This window comes from Hesperophylax consimilis, chromosome 9 (assembly GCF_061612785.1).
Source record: "Hesperophylax consimilis isolate HC1 chromosome 9, BYU_Hcon_1.0, whole genome shotgun sequence".
NCBI lineage: Eukaryota > Metazoa > Arthropoda > Insecta > Trichoptera > Limnephilidae > Hesperophylax > Hesperophylax consimilis.
In genome coordinates this window covers 38,395,497-38,413,646 of record NC_142844.1, presented here as the reverse complement: position 1 = coordinate 38,413,646, position 18,150 = coordinate 38,395,497, and the positions used below count along the sequence as shown (strand labels likewise).

Sequence of the window (18,150 nt, the reverse complement as noted above, 5' to 3'; positions counted from 1 at the left end):
CTTCTAGAGAGGCTGAGGCGGCAGCCAACGAACTCTAAATACCTAGTTGAGACTTTAAATGATTCAGTATTAGAAATTGGTTTGATAATATAAAATATATTCGCCAAATTTTGGGGAGTTGAAATACTTGTAAAAATAAAGGCAAAAAATTCAGACTTTTTTGCATTAGTGCCCAAATAATGATGTTATGATAAATTCTTATTTTTGTGTGGTTTATTTACAAAGTGTTCGCAAAGCTGTATAATTATTATTTGGAACGAATAATTATTACTTCGACCTCGGTCTTCTGTACTATTAAACTGCTACGATTAAACTGGAATATTTATATCACCTTTTAGTTTAAGTAATTAGTATTGCTTCGTTTAAAAAACTGGAAATATTAGGATTTTTTCTTAGATTATTACGAATTACCACCCCTTTCGTTTATGTTTAAGTTATTCATTAAGTTTTGCTGTACGGCATATATCATAAAGCTTCCGTCAAGGAGTTTTTGTAAATAACATAATTATCATTCAATCAACTCGTATTTGTACGAAGCTCTAGGTCAAGGCTGCCCAATCCCAGGCCCGCGGGCCACAATGTGGCCCGCGAACGAATTATAAGTGGCCCGCGTGAAACATTTTCAAAAACCCCGCCAATCCGCCAATTTGAAAAATTGTCGCGGGCCCGCGGTAAAACAAACAATGCAGCTTGCGCGCGGTCACCAGTGTTACCAACGAAGGCGATTTATCGCTATTCAGGATACTCAGAACGAGAATCAGCGACGAAAAAATCTAACCTGCTGAACTTACTTTTTAAACAAAAATACACCGGTTTTTGATATAATATTTTTTGCGTCCGAAATGGAATCTTGTAGCCACTCCCCCCCCCCCCCCTTCATGGAATTCGAAAAATTGTTGTGGGGAATCACATATGGAAATAGGAACCGTCAGGTATTCAGTGGCCCGCCAGTGATTCAAAATCGTCAATTTCGCCCAACTGTTAAAAAGGTTGGGCAGCCTTGCTCTAGGTAATCAACTGCTTCGTACAAAAAGGGTTCATTGCAAAAAAATTTTTTATCAAGGCAAAAGTTTTGTCACCAAGTAAGTTGAATATTATTTTCAACTGCGCATTATTGTCTTCAGTGTAAATCTAATTCTTTGTGGACTTAATAAAACTTCCTACTTCTTCTAGCGCTATTAAAATTAGAATGTTAATTTTAGTTGTAAGTTTCTGCATATGTAAATATATATGTCGTTAAGATATCAGTTATAGGTCTTAGTTTGGTCTTAATCGTAAGTCACTAGATATAAGTCTTAGAGGTAAATCACTAGTTTTAAGTCAGTAGTTTTAGTAATAGTATTTAAGAAATATATTTGTACAGCGCCCTTGAGGTGATTTCTCACGAAAACGGCGCGTTAAAAGTAAGCCAAATATTATTATTATTATTGATATAACCTTAATTTCCACTAACATGGACAAATAATTGAATTCACCTCAATTGATATACCGTAATAATATAAGTCATGTTTACAAGTAGGATCTCACTATACCAAATAAAGCAAGATATGTAATATGTTATGTATGAACAGTTTTATTTTTTAGCGAGACATTTAAATTATTTCCAGGTATTAATATATCCGGCTTTGCTCTTGTTTCAGTACCTAATGACGTTTTTTTTGTAAATACTGATCATTATTTGAATACTATGAAACGAAAAACATCGTAACAAACGGACTGCAATCTTTAGAGCACAGGCGTCAGTTAGGTATGCTGTTCTTGTTCTATAGGTATTACAATGGAAGATGCTCTGAGGAACTAGCGTCATTGATCCCTTCGGCACCGGTGCGTAGTCGAGATACACGCCAAACGCGCGCCCAACATTTGTACACGGTTGACATTTGTCACATGAGAACGGGTCGCTTCTACGATTCGTTCTTAAGTTCAACAGCTCGGCTGTGGAATGAACTGCCAGCCTCTGTGTTTCCTCCCTCCTACAACATGGGACTCTTCAAGACCCATGTTCACTCCTTCCTCTCCACAAAAAGACCCTCCACACAGCATCCCCAAAGATGACATAGGCCCTGAGGGAAATTATTTTCTTCAGGGCCTCCTGTGTGGAGTTAATATAAAAAAAAAATCGTGTCTTATCTTATTTTATGACAGCTAAATTTGTATAACATAATTCCATAACTCATAATAAAAAATAATCTCGATGTTCAGCGGTTTTCTTACACAACCACCTATTAATAAACTAAATAATATCGGAGAAATCTTTAGATTTCGTGATAAATCCATAAGTTATCATTTAATTCGCTTAAGTTTTTAAGTGTAAAGTTTTGAAAAACAATTCAAATAATTGTCAGCCAAACGGCGACCAGAAATTTACAAAAGGTCTCTTGAATTTCAGTTGTTCTTCTTCGGAAGAAATGTTTGGAAGAGCAGGAAAAAAACAATTTTGTAGCGGAAATATTTAAAAAGGGTCGACGCAAGAAATTCCGTTGAAATACCGACACGCGGTTTTGTCTGTCGTGAGTTTACTCGGATGGGTTTCCATCGTTTCCCGTTGATTTATTGTTTTTCAATTTGTGTATGGCTGCTTTGACTTCACTTCTAAGGATATTGGGTTCGATTTCAAATTAATTCCGTCCGGTAAATTGGCGAGTGTCTATTTCATCAACATTTGTTAAAATGGAATGGTTCCGCTGGACAGGATATGTAGAAAAGGATAAAAGATAGCCGACCACTAAAAAGGATTCCCTACATTAAGTATGCAGGGCAAAGTAGTAATGAGAGGTTTTAAGACGAAATAAGATCCTAAAAAAATATCAGTTATGGGCGTGAACGCGATTTAAGTGGGCGAAGCAAATTAGTTTCACACGCGCTCCGCTCGAATTAAATATTATAATATTTCGGGGTGCAGGGGAATGAAGTACGTTGCAATGGGGAACACCCGACACAACGAACAGTTCGAAGTCAGAGCAGCGATGAAATCCACTAGATGGTACCCATGAGTAAGGTTTGAACATGAAATGCTTAATAATGGGCGTCTTTAAAACTATGTGAATAGTAATATTAAGTTGAATGTGCATGTTTTAGGCAAATTTCGATAGAAACGTTACCTATTGCAGAAGGAGCTCATGATTTTATGATTCTTATCAGATTTCTGTAACCATACTGCTAGACGGTAGGCAGTAACTTATGACTCGTAACCGACGTGTTCTTCATTGACAGATGTCAAAGCAATACGGTATTCAATCACGAATCATTTTCATAATATCTGATCATAATTATATCTGAATATATTGACAAGATAAATAAAATATCAGTCATTTTCAATATTTATTATTATCGTTTACAAAAAGTTACATAAAACAAATAATTATGTAATGTAAAAAGCATAAGATGCAACTTTTTTTTGTATAAAGGCCATCATTTATTATAATATAAGTTAGAAATAGTAAAAATAATTTTATATAAAAAACGAAAATAATTATTCAATAAATAGCATTTCGTCGAAATCTAAACGACGATTTCCAAATTGACGTTCTTTACATACAATATCTAAGATATGTGGAGGATCACGAACATTCATAGACCTTGTGACTCCAGGATCGATAAGCTCGACAAGAATGCAATCCATTTAAAAATTAGTTAATTTAATAAGCATTTTTTCTTCCCAGAACTTGTCATCTCGAAGTATACGCTCAACTATCTCTAAGTTAGATAATTACAATCATAAAAAGAGTCGTGCTGCGAAATTCTATTTAATACAGTTAAAGAAAAAATATGTCTTCTATTCTCCTTCCTTCCAGAATAACGGGTTTCTTCTCGTCCTGTGTAAACAAAACTTTTACTTTATTTACGTCAATTTTTTTTTTTTTTTTTAATTTTTTTTATTAAAAGTATACAATACAGAATATAGTATATTATATAAAGCATTGTACTCCCAGGAGTTAATAAACTCATTGCGGGAATGATACGCATTACATGAAACATATAGCTGTATGTATTAAATGGACACATGATGGGACATACACAACATTATTATTTCAGATAGTCATTAGTAAGATGAAGTTTGAGCATGTTAGTTTGGGTCTTTTTACATTGACTTGCACATTTGATCTCGTTGGGTAGTTGATTATATTTTGTGTGAGCTATGTATTCCAGGGATCTTAGTCCATATTTTGTTGATTTGATTTTTGGTATATGTAGTTTGTTGTGATTTCTTGTGTTGTGTTGGTGTACGTCGTAATTGTAATAGAGTGTAGTGTTGGAATGTGCCGAGTGTTGAATTACTTTTAATATAGTTTTCGTTATTTCAAAAGTGGGAATGGTATTAAAATGAAGTATTTGGGTGTTTCTGTAGATGTCTTTGACATGTGTGTCCCAAGGTAAACTGAAAATATTTCGCAGGGCTCTATTTTGGACGACTTGGACTTCTGAAATCATTTTTTTTGTAGCAAATCCCCAGATTCCGGCGAGATATATTAGATGTGAGTGAATCATAGCATGGTAAATCGATTTTAATAGAGAGGGAGGAAGTAACCCGCGAAGTCTATATAAAACACCAGTTATATGAGTAATTTTGGATAGAACATGTTTAAATTGGTGATTCCATGTGAGTTGTGAATCAATGAAAAGGCCAAGATATTTTGTAACATCAGCCCTTTCAAGGCGGTTATTATCAAGACTTATATTAAGACATACATTTTTTTATTTGCAAACAGTATGTAATGTGTTTTTTTTATGTTTAGGCTAAGTTTGTTTAATCGCAGCCAGTTTGCCAGGCAAGCTACATCACTTTCCATTTCCTTTTCAAGTTCGTTTAAATCATTATTGTGATAAAGAATCACTGTATCATCTGCATAGAGTTGTATTGTACCCTTAAGTCCCCATTTAGCAATATCATTTATATATATTAAAAATAGTAATGGTCCAAGTACGGAGCCCTGAGGCACGCCACATTTCATCGTTCCCATGCTGCTTGTCCCCTTTCCAACAAAGGTCTGACAGTGTCGGTTAGAGAGGTAGCTACACAGTAACTTCAGGGGAGTGCCTACTATGCCTAGGTGTTCTAGCTTCTTTAGTAGTATCCCATGGTCAACCGTATCGAAAGCCTTTTTTAAATCTATAAATAAGCCTGCAGCATGCTTACCCTGGTCTATATGCTTTTGGAGGGCGTATACAAAATCGAAGGCAGCACATTTTGTGTTAGATTGGTTTCTGAATCCATACTGTTGGGATGCGAGTAAATTGTTTGATAGGAGATATTTAGTGAGCCTAAGCTTAATAACCTTTTCAAAAACTTTAGAGACGACAAAGAGGATGGATATAGGACGGTAATTAGAAGGATTTTTTTTGCAATCATCTTTGTAAATCGGAATTATTTTTGCTATCTTTAGTTGATCTGGGAAGATTCCACTATTCAGGGATTGATTAATAAGAAAAACAAGGTGGTCAGCTAATATATCTTTGCAAAAGTTCAGGTACACTGGTGTAATTCCATCTAAACCTGGAGATGCATTAGACTTTAGTTGAGAGATGATACTGAGAACTTCTGTTTTATTTGTTTTGGCCATGTATAAGGACTGGATTGCTTTTTGATCCGTGTTTATAGTGATAGAATCATCTGGATATGATGCAATTGTAGCTGCTAAGTTTTCCCCAACTGATATAAAGAAGTTGTTAAAAGTTGAAGCTATCTGTGTTGGGCATGTTATTTCTTCATTCTTAATGAGAAGACATTCAATTTCATCTTTCTGGGGTGTCGAGCTATTTGTTAGAATTGCATTTATTATTTTCCATGTCTGTCGCGGATAACGCAGGTTTTCTTTAAATATAGTCGTGTAGTATTTGGTTTTAGCATATCTTCTATAGTTGGTAACTTGATTTCTTGTTTTATTTCTCAGTGCTGTGAATATATCACTTTGCTGATTTTTTTTCCAGATTTTAAACGCATTGTTGCGCTGTTTGATAAGTGCATTTAATTTTGCATCAAACCATGGAGTATTACCCCTCCGTTGGTCTCCTATGCGTAACTCAGATTTATGTTGGGATGATTTTATTGCTGTTTTGATGTATTCATTAAAATTATTATAGATTTCATTGGCATTACTGGTGGTTTCGTGTGGAAAGTTGTGGGATTCTACATATGTTTTTAACATGTTTTTATCGGTTTTGGTGTTGTTTGAAAAAGAATGTATTCTATTATTAGTGTGATGTTTCAAGCTGTTTTGGTAATCTAATATCAAAATGTTATGATCACTTAGGTAGGCATCTATATTTGCAGTAGTTGAGGAAATATTTTGTCTGTTTGAGATGATATGGTCTATTAAAGAAGTAGAGGTATCTGTTACTCGTGTAGGATAGGATGTGTTACATATGAAACAGTTGTATGAGTCTAGCGTGTTGATGTATTTAAGAGATGTATTATTTTTTTGAAGAATGTCAATGTTGAAATCACCAAAGATAAGGGTATCATCTATACAGTTATTTAAAATAGATTCATGATACATTAAGAATTCGTTAATGTTTGAGGTAGGCTTTCTGTTTATAACATAAATATTTAACGGTTTAAAATTTCTATTACGGATATATAATTGAAAACAATATGTATGGGAAATATGTATTTGAAAATTTTTTACGACTTCAATACGTTCATAATAAAATTATATGTTTAAATCAGAATTTTTCTCCGGTGAAATCGGTCCTTTCGGCATCGGATTATTGATATATTAAGTATTTTCGTGATTAAATAAAAACAATATTAGAAACATTATGTTAATTCACTTTTCAATCAAATTTTGGAATTATACACACGAGCGTATAAGTACGTATAGACGGGTATATACAAGTGTATAAATTACCTGCTGTAATATAGATAGAGGTGGTATATTGCTGAGTCTAGAAGCAAGCATTAATTGCACATTTTTCTGTGTTCTTTATTCTGCCTTTGATTTTTTTCACCCTGCTTACTAGCGGATACCTGTTCTTTTTTTCTTTGTTGCCATATGCCTTTGCCTTTGTTGTTATATGATATTGGTCGGTTTTTGTATTGATTTGTTGATTATAAACGTACCTACATGTTATCTGGGTTATAAATGTGAGAATGTTGTCGATATATTTGGGGATTCCGTATTATAGGCCAGTACACATAGCGCCAAAAAGGGGGTTGCGATCGTAATTATTCCGGTAGTCCCAATTTTTTTATATGTTTTATAAACTGATCCCATGATGTATAATCTGAATTTCCGACCATGGCGCACCTGTGCTCGCGCCACCATTTAAAAAAAAACCGGCTGTAATCGCGCCAAAATCTAGTTTTTCCAAAATATCTCATTCTCAATGCAAATTTTGGCTAAATTAGCAAGATAATTAAAGTAAAACATAAAATTACCTACAACTTTTGTGAAAACAATTTTCTTCAATCTCTAATAGGTACCGAGGTAGAAAGTCGTAAAGGTGCGTATATTTTTGAAAAAAACAAGTTTTTTGCGCGACTAGCTTTGATTTTTTGTAAATATCTCGTTTCCAGTACAATTTTGTGTAAAAATTATTGATACTAATTTTGTAGAAAATAAAATTTCATAAAATAAATAGGTATATAATTTATGTGTTTTAATTATAATACGTATCCAAGCTCTAATCCACCAAAACCAGGCCAAAAATTGAAACAGAGGTAAAGTGTTTTAAATTTCATTCCTTAATTTTATTTTTCTTCAACAATTATTGTTGTGAAAACATATCAGTTGACAACAATCGTCATGCCTGCGTCAGACCTAGCTATAAGGGGCTGGAAACGGCATGCACGTTAGTGTCATAAGAACTAGAGCCAGCAAATAGTGAAAACTTTTCAGGTTCATTCATCTCTGGTCCGTGCCGAAAAATAATGTCAGTTTTTGTTAATTTTTTTAGAGCGCTTATTTAATCATATAAAATTAATATTATTTACTTTATATTTACAGAAATTGTGAAAAAATTACCATGTTGAGTGTCGGTATAGTGTTTAACACAATACTCGTATTTTCTTTATTATTTGCAATATTATCTGGATGAAGTCTTGCGGAATTTTTCCTAAAATGAGAAATATTGTTAATTATTTATACTGTCTCTATTCCCTAATTATTTAGAGATGTATTAAGACAGGCCCGACAAACTTTCACCAACAATTCCTGAGCTTATTTGGTGTAAAAAATGCATTTCGGTAAAAATAAAAATATGTCACCGGAAATCAAAATTAATTTACTTCTTATATTCCAAATTCAATATGCTCAGAAGTTTATCGACTGCGTATATATGTATATATCTACATATATAAAATTATTTAAGCTGACATTGTACAATTATGTTCTGTAAAAAACGTATCCCAAAGATCTATTTTTATGTGTGTATTTAAGTAGTACCTTCTCCATTCCGTTAAACATTTTCCTTGGTGCCGTAATTTTGTTCGGGATAAAACTCCTTTTGTCTTCTGTTTTCCCATATTTAACTGAAACGTAAGTATATATTAGCCAAGAGATTTATTATAAATTGGTTCAATTTTACCTTAAATTTGAAAATCATTTCAACGTAATTAAGTGCAGTAACTTGGGGAGATAATTGCACAATTCTATCTACAACAAATGATCTAACAATCTAAACTTAAAAGATTAATGACTCTTTTTAATATTCGAATGACTTTAGGTACTTTATAGGTGACATATGTCTAATTGTCTGTATGGAGAAAAACTTTCGATGTAGAGTTTTTGTTTTATGGAAAAAAACTTTCGAATTTCAAAAATTTGTTGTTGGGTAATTTAACTGGTTTTGGTGGATAAGAGCTTGGATACATATTAGAGTTAAAACACATAAATTAAATACCTATTTATTTTATGAAATTTTATTTTCTACAAAATTAGTAACAATAATTTTTTCACAAAATTGTACTGGAAACGAGATATTTACAAAAAACAAAAGCTAGTCGCGCAAAAAACTTGTTTTTTTCAAAAATATACGCACCTTTACGACTTTCTACCTCGGTACCTATTAGAGATTGAAGAAAATTGTTTACACAAAAGTAGTAAGTAATTTTATGTTCTACTTTAATTGTTTAGCTAATTTAGCCGAAATTTGCATTGGGAATGAGATATTTTGGAAAAACTAGATTTTGGAGCGATTTCGGCCGTTTTTTTTCAAAATGGCGGCGCGAGCACAGGTGTGCCAAGGTCGGAAACTCAGATTTTACATCAGGGGACCAGTTTATAAAACATATAAAAAAATTGGGACTACCGGAATAATTACGATCGCGAATCGGTAATTGCCCTGGAGTATTAGTAATGAAACGAACTCTTCACAAACACTTTATTGAAATATAAGAGAATACCACTCCTTAGTAAAAAAACTCCTTTTATTTTACCATAATTTATTAGATATTCCATTGTTACAACTAACATGACTGTATAATTAGAAATTAATGTAAAAGCCCAGTAGGGCGTAAATAAATAAAACTAGGAAAACGATTCTAGTGAAGGGGCACTCTATAACATTCTGTGCCGCTGGTTGTGACAACCGGACAGACAGCCGCGTCGCGTGAAAAAAAAGATTAATAGTAAAAAAGTCTACTTGGGCTAGAAATGATATATAATAACATAACGACAATACTTTAGTGTCACCTTTTTTCTCAAGTGCCTACACATTTACGCATTTAACAATGTATTCTTTTGTATTGGTTATTATTTATATTCATTATTTATATAAAAAACCTTTACTCACTTGAGGAAGAAGTTAAATTATAAAAAACAGAAAATTTCACTAATAGATTTCAAAGTATCGTTTGATTAAATAAAAAAATACGTAAAAGAAATGACCGGAGCGACCGGCCGGGTGACACAACCTTACAGGCCGGAACTTTCGCGGCGTCTGAATCAATACGTAGTAACTCCTTGTCAACCCGCACACAAATATACTACGCACAATAGAGAGTTTTGAAGTACTGGCGGTCGTTTTTCGTGTATCTGGCCAGAAATTGGATTTTCGCGAGTGTTTTTATTTTAATTAATTCTTATGAATACATTAATAAAATCTCTAATCTTTTGTGAGGGAGTCGTCGGGAAGTTACTAATTCATCGTCTATAAAAATAAAATCTGGTACTTGCCGCTTATCTTACAACATTTTACATTTAATAAAATGTACTTATCGTTTTACATAATATATTTAATTGTAAGGTCCTGTTTTTATTAATCTTAAATATAAATAACTTGCATCCCTTCGAATCCCTCTAGAAACATTTAAGATTTTAGTAATAAGCTCATCAGAAATAATTAAAATGTGAGCGTCGGGGCAAATCCCCGTTATCAGGGTATTGTGTCGCCTTAACATATAAAAGGTTGTTGTACACAAAACCATTTCTAACGTGGGCATAAATATTTGTTCCACCAAATTTATTCTTCATGTCAGTTTCAAAAATAACTAAAATTAAAATGAAAAATTTTAACATTTCATTTTTCTTGTCGGTGTCGTTTCGTAACGAATACTTTTTATAGTAAACTGCCCTTGAAATTAATTGACCAAACAAAATGTAAACAACTTTGTCGGTAATCATTTACTGATTTATTCGACGGCCTCCGTGGTCAAAGGGTAAGGCTCTCAATCAGCAAGCCGAAGGTAGTGGGTTCAAATCTCGGCGTGGGCAAGTGCATTTTATTTGATTAATTTGTGTTATTTCACAATTAATTCATTTAAAATAATATAAAAAATACTAAAGGCACTTGCTAGAGTGGAAGACACTCTCAGTATTGCCCTGGAGTTAGACCACCGTTCAGAAATGAAACATTTGTTTGAAATAGATTTAGCCGTGTTTGGTGACCAGATTTAAATAGTCAGGTATTCCACCAAATTCACCTCTCCTATCTCCTTCCCCTCCCCACTACTTTCAGCTACACAACGTACCCCAATCGGGGATGCCTTAGTCTCACTGACCATCTGGAGGTTGATAGCAGTTGGGACAAGTGCTGTATTCACATAAAAAATATCCTTTTTTTAATCGACTGTTATGCATTTTGTCTGTATGCAAATTTGTTTGTACGTTTCGTTTCGTTTCAATGTTTCAGTAAAGATTCTTTTTTGAAATGTTTAATCGTCGAATGTATTTGGACATTCTTATTAGATTTTTTTCAATATTATGGCACCTAACTGCCTGAAGAAAGTTTGAAAAAGAATTCTTGACATTCCTTGCAAGATTCTATAATTCCTTATTTGAAATTTTAAAAAAATATTAAACATTTTATGGTTTATAAATGAGTAGGTAAGCATTTATGTATCTACTTAGAAATCTTATGATTTCAGAGGAAATTTCACAGAACCATTAGTTTTTTAGTTTGTGGAATAATTCCAACATTGTTTTGGTCTAATTATAGTTTGCAGAGAAGTGGCACTTAAGGCTAAGTTTTGAAGTGACAAAAGCCTTGCGAGTGTAGTTCATATCGGAAGGTCTAATTGGAGCAACTGTATTCCACTTTCAACACCGCAGAGTTTACCTGATTGTTCAGTTCTCTCTGGTTGTCAAGTTCCATGTTCCAATTGTACTAGATGCCCTCAGTGTTGTGGCAATGTTGTGAAAGCGCCAGAAGCTAAATGCCCGTACGGGGTATGCAACATCGCCCTTGTTGCCACAAATTGCTTTTGTTTCAAGCCAAATAAAAACATTCCAAAAAACGGCGGACCCAATTTATTTCTTTAGTGTTTTCCTCGATTACGGAGTTAGTAATATTCTGTTCAATCAAAAATCCGCATTCGTGACATACTAAGTGAGGAACAAATTAACGCAGCTTTGTGATGTGAGTCCTTAACCATTATGTCGGACAATAGGTTTTCCTGAATCCTAGTATTTTCCAAACAGTTACGATGTTATTTGCGACTCAGTTGATAAACTGATCAATCTAAATATTCAAGGCATTTATTGAATAGATATTTGATATGCAATGAACGATTCTTTGTTTGTCCCATATAGACTCAAAAACTACTAGACCGAGTTCGCTGAAAATTTCTTTCTAGTTTGTTCTTATTATTGTCAGAGAGTGATTTTAATGGACGAGTATACCCGAAGAAAACACAATTTTTATTTTTTATTTTTAAAATTTTTATTTGATAAATATTTCATTCCAGTGCATTATCTTTGCACTGCAACGAGATACGGATTCGAATAAAAGTCGATATTAATAGTAACAATGTGTTATACATTAGTGAATGGTGGGAAATGTCGGGGACCCCTGAGGAAGACCTAACTTTTATTTCTGCACTGGAATGAGATATGAGTCAAATTATAGTTGATATAATTTAGTTTTTTAATAGTAAAAATGTGGATTTTATGTCATTGTGTGCAGCGAATGGTAGAAAAGACACAAATTATTTGTGGTAAAATGAGGCGTACGTGATGAAACATTGTTGTAAAATGAGGCGTACGTGATGAAACATTGTTGTAAAATGAGGCGTACGTGATGAAACATTGTTGTAAAATGAGGCGTACGTGATGAAACATTGTTGTAAAATGAGGCGTACGTGATGAACAATTGTGGTAAAATGAGGGGTACGCGATGAACAATTGTGGTAAAATGAGGCGTACGCGATGAACTATTGTGGTACAATGAGGCGTACGCAATGCACGAAGAAAGAGTTATGAGGACAATGTTTGACTTGGAAGTGAATGATTGAAGGAGTCGAGGATGCCCAAAGAAGACATAGCACGATCAAGTAAAACAAATACTTATTATAATGCACCTTTAAAATGCACCCAGTTGACAGGTACACTTAGGATCAGTTGTTTCACAGAATTTGAACAGTTCATCAAATTTATTTGTTAAGTTTCAAGTTCTATGTAAGTTCCATTCAAGTTTTGTTATTATTTCAATACTGTAAAGAATCTGGCCCATATTAATATAAAAACAGAACTTTTAATGGGACTTTCACAGAATTTGAAAATTAACGTTGATATTTGACAAATTGTTCAAATTCTGTGAATCAACCCGTCCTTAGAATTCACAACCTCAAAAACTAACCGAAACCAATAATAAGTCCACTAGCAACGCCGGGTGCACGTAAGCTAGTAAAACATAAATATTACTATGCAAATCATATACTTTAACAGTGTTAATTCAGTTTTCACTCGACCATTTGGCACTTATCGGTCTGTAAATTTATTAGTTACGTTCCGGTTCCGGTTCAAGATGGTTACCGTGTGGGATGTTTACAGTAACAAGTTTCGTAGTAACGAGCTGCCAAATCGTCATAATCAATATTATGGCCTACCTACTGAAGAACGTTTGAAAAAACCAATTATCATTGAGATATCGTCGTGTATATATGGACTTTCTTATTCGATTTTTGAAAAATATTATGCCACTTACCTGCCCTAAGAAAGTTTGTAAACAGAATTATTATAAAGGTAGTGACATTTCTTTGGACAAATTGTATAATTCTTTGTTTGAAATTTTAAAATGTTACGTAAAATATCTGTTCATAATTAAATAGGTGGGCGTTTAAGTAGGTACCTACTCCTAAATCTTCAGAGGAAATTTTGGTTGTGTCTTATAGAAAAAGAGAAAATTAGAAACACACTTATTTAGACACAATGTCTACTGTTAATGGAACAAAAAATTAATAAAAATAGGAAAGTCTTACATCACCACCATTCTCACAACATAACCCAATTGGGGGGCCATAGTCTTACTGTATCTAGATGGTTGGGAGCAGTTAATGATAATTAAAATTACACTGCCTTCAGTTAGTAGGTGAACTTTTGTTATGTACCTGCCACGTACCAAATTTATAGATCCAATTATGAGATCAATAAAACTGCTTTTGGTTTGGTACAATAATATACCAATCTCTGAAATTGAGAATTGATACTCAAGTAAATGGTCTTAAAAACTTTATCAAGCTTAATTGTAGTATTGTGAAGGTATATACTAAAGATTAAAATTAATAATTGATAATTCACCCTAATATTTATTTGATACATGATTCGTAGAATCGTGTGAACTAAAATTGGATTTGCTTGATTTAAGAATTAACATATTTATGTTTTAAACGTTTTCTAATTTCGTAAACACACTTAACCGTTTTATATTATTAACAAGTGTTCTAGTTATTTCGTTTAGTGGCCAGTATTTTTTTTTTAAATGTTGATGTTTGCCGTAAACGGAACCACGCGAAAGACCTATTTATTATCATAATTCATTTTATTACGAGTTCCTCTTATTGAAATTCGTAGACCGCCCTCAAATATAAAGTCGATTAAGATCTGTGTCCCTGTTAGGTTGGTTCTACGACCAAATATTTTCAAATCATCAGGCAAAAACAAAAACATAAGTTCGGATCTACAACGTTTTTTGTTTTCCACCGAAAAAAAGTTGTGGCCCTGACCCAATGTTTCATGTTCGTACAAACATTAAGTTAGTTAACAATTATTTTATAAGCAATAATTATTTGCCTGAAACACTCATCCACATTGAAAAATCTCCTGATAAAAGATACATGACGCCAACGGGAATTTATCATGTATTTATCATGTACTTATCATGTATCTTTTATCAGGAGATTTTTCAATGTGGATGAGTGTTTCAGGCTAATAATTATTGCTTATAAAATAATTGTTACCCTTTGTGCTACGCATAAAAAATCTTGTCTTAAACATTAGTTTACCAAAAAAATAATAATTCATTTAGTTAGTTTTTTAGAAATATTGTCACTGAATTATAGCCTTTAGATCCACCCAAATTCAACAAACTGCTCCATTGTGACAATCACAGCACGAACTCGTACGACAACTATCAATATATGACATTCCCAAATTGGAAAATATTGTAAGGCTGAGAAAAAAATGGTTGTGTAGTGCTTGGCTATTCAGATGCGTTTATCAAACATATTGGTAGTATTTCAGGCAAAACTTAGATCCTGAATTGTGGACTTTTACCAGGGCGATGTTCCACTCTTTTTTATACGTAAACTATCTATGGTATATTGTGAGGATGAATGTAGACGAGAATGGAATGAGATAAGAAAGAGGAAGATGGGGAAATACCTGGCTATTCAGAGCTGGTCATCAAATACGAATAAAGAAATTTCGAACATAGTTTTAATTCTGAATGGTGGTCTTCACGCGATACTGATAGTATTATTCACTCTGGAACGAGATCCAAATAATGCCTTCGCCGGGTTTTGAACCATACCTTAGAAGCCTACCACGCTGCCATGGAATTTGCTTAAGTAGTCTTAAAAAAGTGGAAAAAAACAAACAATTTAAATAATAAATTTTCTTTCAGGTCGACAACACTGTCAATGTTGGATAATGGTGATACTAAATGTATGAAAATGCTGAAAATATTACCTAAGCGATAAAACTAGATCAATTTATCCGTTCGTAAATTTGATATCCTGTTGTTTTAGAAGTAAAACGTGAATGTAGTATATTTTTTAACTTAAATTTATCTAAAGCCTTCCTAAGGAGCATAGTGTGATGAATTGGAATTAAATTTAACAAGAACCGGATAATATGTTCGCAGCTTGAAATGAGTTAATTTACTGTTAAAGTTAAGTTTCCGTTAAAACAAATCAAGATTGGCCGACAACCACCAACTGACTCGGTTCATTGCTTTTCAAACTTATTTTAGAAAGGAACAAATCTTTCGTTCCTGTAATGTTTTCGCCCTATTGTTTTATTGTACCCAACTAATTCAGATGAATTCGCTCGAAAAACATTTCGTAAACAAGATGGTAAATCTAAAAACAGAAATCATTATTTACCCCATTACTTTTAAAGTCACTATCTATAACTATATTACGGAAGAGGTATTTATGTTTTTGACTTTTCTCTTCTTTTTTATTCTTATTTGTTATTATCTTATTTTTTATTTATTTTACAAGCAATAATTATTCGCCTGAAACACTCAACCACATTGAAAAATCTCCTGATAAAAGATACATGACGTCAACGGGACTCGAACCCGTGTCCCTTCGATGTCCCTTCGATTCACGGGTTCGAGTCCCGTTGGCGTCATGTATCTTTTATCAGGAGATTTTTCAATGTGGTTGAGTGTTTCAGGCGAATAATTATTGCTTGTAAAATAATTGTTACCCTTTGTGCTATGCATAAAAAATTTTGTCTTAAACATTAATTTACCAAAAAAAATAATAATTAATATTTGACAAGTTCTAGTATTTCACCTACAAATGTAGACAATTTGTCTCGACGCCATCTAGTGAGAGAGTAAGCACTTACAATGCCTTTCTCATATAAAATAAAGTTGGTTGTTTTCAGGTGAAAAAAATGTAACAAGCAGTAATTGTTGAATGAAACACTACTATATATTGAATTATTTCGCGGATAAGAGATAAGCCGCCATAGCTCAGTGGTTAGAGCTGTCGACCGGAAATCGAAGGGACACGGGTTCGAGTCCCGTTGGCGTCATGTACCTTTTATCAGGAGATTTTTCAATGTGGTTGAGTGTTTCAGGCGAATAATTATTGCTTGTAAAATAATTGTTACCCTTTGTGCTATGCATAAAAAATCTTGTCTTAAACATTAGTTTACCAAAAAAAATAATAATTTATTTTTTATGTTGTATTTTATTATTTGCCTTTCTGCCAATGTTGTCAAAAGAATTAAATGTATATCCCGTCCATGTAGTTGGGAATAAAATGTTATTATTACCATATTGTTAATGCACTGTAACATAATTAAATGGTCCCACGACAATGGAATTATTATTAACGCAAAAAAAAAACAAAATATATTCTTATACACTCTCCATATGCAAGTTGTCAGGATAAAGAACTGTATATAAAAAGTCATTCATACGATTGTTTTCACACAAAAAACCAATCTCTGCCATGTAAATGAGCAAACATAGAAAAAGTTTACCAATATACATACCTTGGTCTTACAATAGATGTCAATTTTAACTGGTCAAATCACATTGAAAATGTATGTAATATATTAAGATCCATATTAGGGAAATTTTATCACCTAAAAAACTTTGTTAATAAAAATATATTATACTGTATATATAATGCATTAGCGGAATCAATTATAGGATACGGAGTAAATAGTTACGGATTAACGTATAAAACGTACTTAAATAAAATAGAATGTGTAATGTGCTCTCTATACATAGTAGGATAGATTACCAACTAACGCTAGATGAATTCTGGAACACAGAATTCAAAAAACCTGTGAACCATAACTACCCTACTAGGCATAGAGAAGCACAAATGTTCATTATTAAAATATCGCAAAATGTATACGGAGATAGAACAAAAAGACATAAAATTCCGGAATTATTTAACTCATTACCAGAAGATATTAAAAATGAGACATGTTATTCAACAATAAAAACGAAAATTAGATCGTTCTACCTCCGTCAAACATAAAAATAATTAATATTGTGGATCAAGATATCAAGTTGAAATTAAATATATTACTATAAGCTAATAAATAGAAAAAGTGAGAGATTTCTTACAATTAAACTGATTGATCAGTTTCGTAAGATCTAAGTAAGAGAAAATAATGTACAAAAAAAAACTGAATAAAAAAAAAAAAAAAATAATTTTACGACTTGTTTTATGTAAAAGCTCTCGGAGCGTAAATAAATAAATTATTACGCTAAAGTGTGCCTTATATACTTTCCTGATATTTAATTATTCGTTTAATCTCCTAATTGTATTTCAAAATTTGCAAAATTATTTTTGTAATTGTAATCATTCAAAAAGATTGCAGCCAAAATATGTGAAAAATTAGATCATCGACAGAAATGACGTAAAATAATTAGCTCCCAATAGCTGAGTGTTTAGAAACGTTTCCCCGGTGAGACAAAGATCCTAGGTTGATTCCCAGTTCAGACCGTTACCATTTTTATTTTTCTGTGTCTTGTGCTGTTTCATGTTTCTTTTAGATTTTTCACTATTATCTTCTTCGTTGATGTTGAAATTAATTGTCAATTACGTTCGTCGTATAAATTTCTTGGTATGTGGTAAAATATGGTTAAATTAGGTCAGCAATATATTGTAAAATATTCCAAACAATCTCTACAAATATCCATAAAATCCACGTATAAACACTTCCAAAACCATCAAACGAAAAATCAAACCATACAAATAATTCTTCAATGATTGGAGTAAAAAAAATTAGTAAAAAT

General features: G+C 32.8%; 1 protein-coding gene and 1 long non-coding RNA gene across 2 annotated transcripts in view; both read right to left on the bottom strand.

Annotated features, from left to right (window-relative positions):
- Positions 1–18,150, bottom strand: part of LOC149421322 (fasciclin-2-like) — a 430,107-nt gene that overhangs the window by 398,562 nt on the left and 13,395 nt on the right. The window lies entirely within an intron of this gene.
- LOC149421323 (uncharacterized) lies at positions 7,999–10,121 on the bottom strand. The gene is made up of 3 exons (XR_016302617.1): positions 9,733–10,121; positions 8,385–8,470; positions 7,999–8,055 (listed from the first exon to the last, which is right to left on the bottom strand). It is a non-coding gene; the product is annotated as an uncharacterized LOC149421323 (long non-coding RNA).